This window comes from Rousettus aegyptiacus, unplaced genomic scaffold, assembly GCF_014176215.1.
Source record: "Rousettus aegyptiacus isolate mRouAeg1 unplaced genomic scaffold, mRouAeg1.p scaffold_m13_p_12, whole genome shotgun sequence".
Classification (NCBI taxonomy): Eukaryota; Metazoa; Chordata; class Mammalia; order Chiroptera; family Pteropodidae; genus Rousettus; species Rousettus aegyptiacus.
Window position 1 is genome coordinate 50,407,054 of NW_023416287.1, and position 8,775 is coordinate 50,415,828.

Below are 8,775 nucleotides of genomic sequence, written 5' to 3' on the forward strand. Positions count from 1 at the left end.
GATTAATACTGTGTGGTTAAATGTAATTCTGTACACTTGAAGTGCAATTAAAGTAAACATGAGGTTTAAGAAGAAATATGAGTAAGAGGGACAAAGGTAAAAGTTGAAAATGACCTGGCACACTAAACTCATTAAGTTTGGCTGGAAAAATAATGTTCAAACTTGGAAGCCTGTGGAAAGCTTCCGATCTAGGTGAGATCAGAAGTGAACTGCATAAAACCCTACTTAGCAGGCTAAACTAAAAAGGAGCATTCTTCCTTTTTCATTAATTTTTATATTGGAATTGAGTAAAAGGGAGAAGGGGGAACAGAGGAGGGAAATCCTAAACTAATAAAGTGACTAGGTAAATCAATGAATTATGGCTGACTCTTATAGCAATTCCCAAAGTCAAGTAGAAAGGTGTGTGTATGTTTAATTGATATAGCAACAAAAAATAGAATAAAACTTACAAGCTGAATATAACTTAACTGATGTCTTACTAAAACAGAAAACATGAACACATCTTCAGAGGCTTACAACAGGACCCAGAGTCTACAATATATAACATTCACAGATTCAAAATCTCTCAATATACATGCTATCAGGAAAATAGGACCAATTCTTGGGGGCAGTGGGGAGACAAAAAAACATTCAACAAATGCCAGTTTCAAGATGGAATTATCAGCAAAGTCATAAGGTCAGGGAAAACACATTTAAATCACAAAAGAAAAGAACCAATTGAAAATTATTCAACTAAAAAACACAATCCGTAAGATAAAACCTGCCCTCTTGGAGTTCCATGCCCCTGCAGCCTGAGGACCAGCTCAAACTCCTGAGCCCTCCGTCCCAGCTCTTTCCTGTCCATGAATATGTCTTGGCTCATTCCTACTTCATTACTCTTGCTTGTTCTACTTTTCCAGCTATAATTTATTCCTCTCATCTCTCTGCATGGGAGATTCTAAATTTCCCCTCCTGTGTGAATTCTTCCCAGCCCACTTCTACTAACAGACATCTCTTTCACTTCTGAATTGTTTCATCATATACACCTGGCAATTAATCATGCTTTATTTACCTTAGGGTATCTCTTGTATTGCAAAGAGCTCCCTATCAATTGCATTGTTGTTTTTATTTTATTTTAACTGTCTTTTTTCCCAATTGTAATCAGTGCCTCTTAATTAACAATAGGGTCTATATATATGATTGCAAAAATTTGACCTCTTGAAGAATCATTAGTTCTGGCACAGTGCCTATTATGTTGTGTTTCCGCCGTTCCTGTAATCAAGCACATGGTTGAAAAAATAGGACACTTCCTAACTCATTCCATGAGACTAGTGTTAACATCAAAGACAGACAAAATCTAATATCAAATATCTAATATCAAAGACAAAGATACTAGAAAAAACAAAACTGTAGACCAATAACCTGTGAAAATAAAGGAAACCTCATTTAAAATGGACTCAGGAAAGCCTGAAGGAGGCACATTTCATACACATATCGCTCCTTACAGCCTGCATAACCAGCAGGAAGAATACACCAATTATTCTGATAAGGGAGGACATTGATCACATGGGAACTTCATCTCTTGCTTCTTAGAAATGGCTCACCTATCCTCACTGTGTGAGGCTGTCCAGGTCCAGAAGGAAGTTACAAATGAATATGTACTCAAACCACCAATGCTATAAAACAAGGGGGCTGGAAATAACTCTCATTTTAGAAGTTTACCCCCTCCTTCAACCGAACCCTAAAGAAACTCATGAACTGTGTTGAATGGTGGGACTCAGTATTTCTGCTTGTGCTGTTGTCATTAGTTACATCTGTTTCATGTTTAGATGCTGTGGGAGTGGCTACTGAAGAAAATTTGTTGTGTTACAACTTTCATTCCTTATGTAACAAAAGCTCAGAAGCTGTTAAAGGAATATTAAAATACAAATTGTATAGAGTACAAACTTTGATTTGTAAAAATCTAAATCAGTAGACTCATTAAAACAAATTTGCCTCCCTTATCGAATCAAAAAGTTTTAAAAATGTTTAACTTTTTAGAGGTTGGTATCCTTTGGGATTATTGTTATACTAAGTTCTACTTTATTAGACATAAGACTGAAGAAAATGGTGAGGAAAAGCCTATGAGCCACTAAGTTAGATAAGGGGATGCCCATGCTCCTGGTCTTAGGAAACAGCCAAAGGTGTTTATATTTTGTCAGAAAGAAGAGTGAGGGTGAGAAGAACTTCAACTGAAGGGGAGAATATCAATTGAGGGTATTTTAAGAAAAATGTAAAATAGTCAATTCCTCCTACTCTTAAAAGACACAAAGGCTACTGAAAATATATCAAGCCTTTAGACAGAAGAAAATAAAACTTGTAGATATCCAGAACTGGGGAGATGACAGACACCAAGGGCAGGAAAGGCCATCTCCTCCAGCCTACTCCAATGATCTTTCCTATACTGTAGCTACCATATTTTCTTCAACTACTCAAATTTTATTTAGTAACATTATCCACAAAAGTTCCTTTGTACTTATCTACAAGTTCTGGTGTTTTTATTAAGAAAATATTGTCACCTATTTTACCCAGGCCTCAGTCTAATTCCTATTGGTTTCAGTTTCTCCCACCTGCTAATTGATGAGCCAAAGTAACCCTTCATTGAGCTTATCTTTCACCCTTATTCACCATCCTCCACAGTAGTGCAAACTCCCAGCCCTAATTTGTTAAGACAATATAAGTCCCACCCCCAACACCCTTTGTTCTGGGACATCAGCGTGTTCCACCTGGCACCTGCCTTCACCCTTCCAGCCTTGCATTGAGACCTTTACAGAACTTGCACTTAGTTATACAGCCGATAGGTGACACAGTGAAACCTGAACAGAGGGTTTTAAATCTGTATATTTCTCTCCACTTCCTTGCTCTTAATTATTCACTTCATTTGCAAAGTGAGATTATAAAACAATGGGGTTTTCTGTGTGGCTTGTGAAACATCTATAGGTACCGGATATATGATATAAATGGGAATATATATGCAATACTTATTCCTGATTAGAAAGATTTCTCATGGGTTTTATCAGGTGAGCATTGGTCAGCATTCTGCAGAAGAACTTCCGAGTTGTATGCGCTTTTAGATTTTATGTTTCAACTAGTGAAGAATAGCACATTTTAAGATTCCAATCCACCCATGAATTGTTTTCTTGCCATTGAGCAGTAACTGGACAAAAGTAATGTGCATTACATTTAATGCAGAATGCAAACAAAACATTAGACACCTTAGCTGTTGCACAGACAATAAAAGGATTAATTGCATTTGTAAGGACCTTTAAGAAGAAACCTTTAAAAGAAGAAAACAAGTATCTTCAAGAGAAACTAGATTCAAAAAGAGGGAGAGCAAGGAAGGGTCTTTTCATCACTCATATGGGTGATGTGAGCAGTAAATAAACCATAAAGTAGAGGAGTTGAGCCTGGATCAATTACTGAAAAGAAAAAAATAATAATTACGTTTCTAGTTTTAGAATTCTAAAATTTTCTTTTTATTTTTATTACTTATGCCTACAGCACCTGGTCTTCCTAGGTGGTCTCCCAACCAAGTACTAACCAGGCCAGATCCTGCTTAGCTTCTGAGATCAGATGAGATAGGGCACATTCAGGGTGGTATGGTTGTGGACCATGTACTGTGGCTCCATTGGGGCACAAACCCAGGACCTTCTGAGTGTAAAGCAGACATGCTAACCGCCGCACTATGGAACCACATCCTAGAGTTCTAAAATTTTCAAAGTGCTCCTACAGATACCTCATTTTACCATCATGATATGTGCAGCAGGCAGAATAAATGTTAAGCTCCCTCATCTTACAGAGGAGGAAGCTGAATACTAGAGTGTCAAAATCCTTCATACAATGATTTACATCTAATAATAGGGAGCACAAGTAACCTCAATTTGGGTTTAAAACCTTTGGAAACAGCTACCTAGTTCCTGAATGGCTGCACTGATCTGACAAATGAAAATTTTCCTGGGTGATTTACACCAAAGGTAATCCATAACAGAAGGTTTTTAGGCCAAATTATTAATCATGATAATCCTGATAACTTTTTACTTACTACATAAATGGCTCTCAGGGATCATATGTAGATTATGAAAAAGAAAAAGCAGCTATATATAATCTTACCAGACTTCCAAGCTGCTGACAACTTTCATTCATTCATATTGAGTAATTACCATGTGCCAGCTACTGTGTTAAATGTTAGGGATCTCATGGTAAGCAAAACAGTTTACTATCCTATGTGTAGGAAGTGGATGAGTCAGATATATGTCATTTTAAAAGAAATCTCAAAAGTATGATTACAAACACTGAAGAGCACTAAGAATAGAGTGCTACTATGGTCTGAATGTGTCCTCTCAAAATTCATGTTTAAAGCTAAGTACCAATGTGATGGTCATAGGAGGTGAGGCCTTTGGGAGGTGATTGGGTCATGGGGGTGAAGCCCTCATGAACTGAATTAGTGACCTTAGGAAAGAGGCCCCGGAGAGCTCCCCTGCCTCTTTTACCATGTAAGTATACAAAAAGTGTGCCACTCAGAAGAGGGAGTTCACTTAACCATGCGGCTCTGTGATCTCAGATTTCCAGCATCCAGGACTGTAAGAAATAAGTTTCTGTTGTTCATGAGCCTGAAGGGAGTAAGGTGGGTGCTATACAAGGCTATGAAAAGAGGACCTGACTAACCTGATACTCTGAGGAACAGTAAGCTTCTTTGAAAAAGTGATGTAAGTGCTGAGATCTCAAGGATGAACACAAAGTACTAGAACGGAGTAAGGGGAGAACTAAAAGGCTGTTAGGCAGAAGGAACAGACTGTGCAAAGGCTCTGAAAAGGCACACGGAGGGGGAGAAGCAGGGCACATCCTAAGACATGTGGAAGTTGTTTCTGGCAGCTGTCTCCATTGCACACTTTCTACAACTTACTTCAGTTGAGCTTCCATTTCCACAGGTCCGCTGAAACCATCATTATTAAGGTTACCAGCAGAGGCCATGGTGCCACTCTAATGGCCACTTCTCTATCACTGTGCCACTCAGCAGCAGTTGACTCTCCACTCGAGAACAGATGCTTTCGATGCCTCACCCACTTGCCCTGGGCACGCGCCGATACAGAGCGCGCCTTCCAGATCCTACTTGCAAGCACCTATGGCTCTTCCTGAGGACTTTCTTTCCACCCACGCAGGACATAACAGCCCTGGGAGCGGCTCTCACTTAGCCAATGGAGTAGCCCCTGCCTCCTCCCGGGTTCGATTCCCTGCCCCCGGACCTTGCCTGAAAGCCTCAGTTGCTCAGTGCCTGGTCTCCCTCTCAGATGCTCAACCCTGCTGATACCTGGGGCCTCCACCCCTGGCCCAGAATGGATCTCTTGACAGGATTCCTGGTCACCTTTATGGGAGGAATGTGGGTTGGTTTTCTTTAAAGAAATGATACAAATAACGGGAAGGGGAGACCACGGTGGACATCTGGCCCAGCTGGCGACAAGAGCCAATGAAGGTGCCGGGAGTGGCCGTGGGCCTGCGGCCAAGCTCTGGCCCATGGGCGTCAGCCCTTCACCGACTGGTCCGTCTGCTCACGGGGCAGGTGGCCTCAGGAGTCACGGGAGTTGGCGGGTCTGTGCAACTGCAGGAATGACCAGACCACGCAGAGGCCTGCCCTTCGCCCGTCCCCAGCACGGGCTTTCTCGGACTCTTGAAGATTCGGCTCATCCGCATTCAACAGTCTCATAAGGTTCTATCATCCTGTTCCCTCTTCCCAAGCAGACAGGATAGGAAACACACGGCAAAGCTCTTCAAGGCCATGGCCTATGGGTCAGTGTGATGTGGTGTGGACGATGCGCTGAGGCGCGGGGCGTGCAGTGTTTCAGTCCCGTCAAGCCGGTTTAGCTGGGAAATGCCGGACGGGAAAACGGCGGGAAAGGCTCTTCCGCCCTGAGCGGACGGTGGGTCCGCTGAGGCAGGGGGCGTGGCCAGGAGCGGAGGCGGGTCCGCCGCCGCAGGGGGCGTGGTCAGCTTGGCGGAGACCCTGGCGGTTGGGTGGAGTGGGCGGGGTCAGGAAGCAGAGGAGCCGCCCGGTGGGGCGGGGCCAGCTGCGGCTTCAGGTGGAGCAGTTGGTGGCAGTTGGCTTGGCCGTTGGGAACGGCTGGGTGGTGTGGTCTCAGAACTGGACTGAGTCCACACCAGCTCTGCAGAAAGCAGACATATGCAGCCGCTCTAGGCTGAAATGAGCATCTGCTTCAATGTGGTCACCCCGAAAAGAGAGTAGCCTGGCAGGAGAGGTAGGGGAAAGAAGCTGGGTACAATGGGTTGTCACCCAGAGATGAAGAAAGTGATTGCTGAGGAGCCAGCAAGTATTTCTAGGGAAATCAGGGGTCATCTTTCCATGATTTCTTTTAGTAAATTGGACAGTAGGGTAGAATTAATTCTTTTGAATTATCCAGAGTGGGTTTAGGGTGATAAGCCAGTCAAGTGACTAAGGAGATGTGGCCTTTTAGTGAAGGCAACACTGCAGTGGGCTAAGCTCACCTGGTACAATCGATAAAGGCGTTTTGGATGAATTCCTTCTAACTGGATTTTCTCTGAGACCCAGGAATGGGATGGGGTGGGGCGGGCACAGGTTGTGGGCAGCAAAAGGAAGCCCAGGTTTGTGATCTTCAGATGAGGGCAGCTGAGAATGGTGGGGGCCTGGGCTATGGCCCCTCCTGGGGAGGCTCCAGCCCTTTAATGTGGAGTTGGAGTTAGCAGGCTCTCTTCTGGAAACCAGGACGTCACATACCTTTTTTATTCTTTTGCTTCAGAGGGTGTGGCTGAACCCAAGAGATGGAAGCTACAGAGAGGCCAATTTACACTTGATTAAAGGTAAGGATTCAGCTGCCAGGGCAGTGGTGAACACCCAATTCCGAGAACCAGCCTTTCTTACGGTTTTGAGTTGGTCATTTAATTCCCCAAGACTGGATCTTCTCATTTTTAAAATGTTGATAAGAACATTCTCCTTGTTACATCATAAACTGCAGAGATGGAATTTGATAGCCACATGTGAAAGTGCTTTACACTGTAATAATGATAAGAACAATTATTAACTCGCGTCCCAGTACTATTAAGAGGCTTTCCATAAGCAATCTCATTTAATCTTCAACTTTTTGTGGTAGATATTGTTATTATCCTCACTTCACAAGTGAAGAGAATGGTTGCTGTGGCTCAGAGAGTTTAATTTGCTCAAGGCCGTACAGTAGGTAGGAGCAGAATGAAGGCTTGAGTTTATGCAGACTTGCTCCAGAGCTTTTCTCAGCACTGAACTACAGACCCTAATTCCAATGTCTCTTTGGTTCTCAGTCTATTAAAGAAGCATCTCTGAATTTGGGGGAAAATACTGAACTATGTTTCTTCTCAGTCAAACAGTGAGATTTGCCAATTTTAATAATTCTACCTAGAAGTCTTTATTATTAAAGCTTTTCTTTGAGCCTTCAGTAGCCTTTCGCCTAAAAGAGAACCCTGTCAATATGAAATATCCCTTGAGGTGGTCAGAAGACTAAGGTGAGGTGCCTAGTAACAAACACAAATGAAAACTTGACCTAAATATAAAGATGGAGGAGAGTCATGTGAGAGGTAATATTAAACAATTTGCCTCTCAACTAGTACTTCTCAAATTGTCTATGGTTAAGGACCAGTTTTGTTTTGTTTTGTTTTAATTTCCTATCCATTGCAGACTGATACTGTAAAAATGATTTACTAGAAAAATGAAATGAAAACCAGACATAATACAAATCCAGATTTTAAAATTACAGATAGCACAATGAAAGTGTATTTTATTTATCATTAGTATAGATATAACATAGGGAACAGAAGAATTTTAAAATCAATACATACTCATTGAAAGTATGGATATAAGTGATTAATATAGAGGATCCCTATTATAGTTGTAATATTTTGTCATTACACAATTGTGCTCACTTCTTGTTAATTTATCTAATAGAGTTTAGGTCACTCCTAGGGAGTAAGATTTATCTAAATGACTTTTATGTTTTAAAAAACTCTTTTGAGAAACTAGTCTCATATAGTGTTGATTGCGATGTAAGAGAAGATTTTTAAGTAATTTTAGCAAATTCAAGATAATTCATTTTTAACTTTGATCCCAAATAAAACAAGTGATGCTATATTTTCAAAATCCATTTTCAATTCATCAACAGCAAGTTGTGCAATTTATCTTGTAGAGTTATAGTTACATTTCAATGACCTTTCATCAAATAAATTTACCTTTCAATAAGAGTCATGATTTTCCTATATATGGATCTTCTATTAATGAAAAAATTTAAAGCATTCTATAAAATTCATAAGATGTTTACGACTTTTCAGATTGGCAATCTTAAGAAAATCACCTACTTAATTGATGGTCATTGTTAAATTGTGGAACATAACAAAATCTGTAAATTGGTTCTTCTGAACTTCTAAATTTTGTTTTTGCCCTTCAGTTATAAATTTCTTGGCAGAACATGTTTCCATGCTTCCTCATGTGGAAGCAAAAACGTTAAAGATACTAAAGATAATACACATACAAATAAACAAGACTGAATATCCAGTTTAGACTTCAAAAAATTAAAACCAAACTAGTTTCTTATTTTGTAGAAACGTGAAGAATTTCTCTTGTAGTTTAGACATTCCTGACATAACTTTTCTGCCACATAAAGATTCTAACTCAATATGCAGTACCAGTTATAATACAGCTTCCATTTTACTACATTATAAAAGGAATAATCTTAAATTTATCACATTAGATTTTGCTGTATC

The 8,775-nt window shown here is 40.6% G+C and overlaps 1 pseudogene; it reads right to left on the reverse strand.

Annotated features, from left to right (window-relative positions):
- Window positions 1-3,510: 3,510 nt before the first annotated feature.
- On the reverse strand, window positions 3,511-3,629 carry LOC118610421 (annotated as a pseudogene).
- Window positions 3,630-8,775: the final 5,146 nt, after the last annotated feature.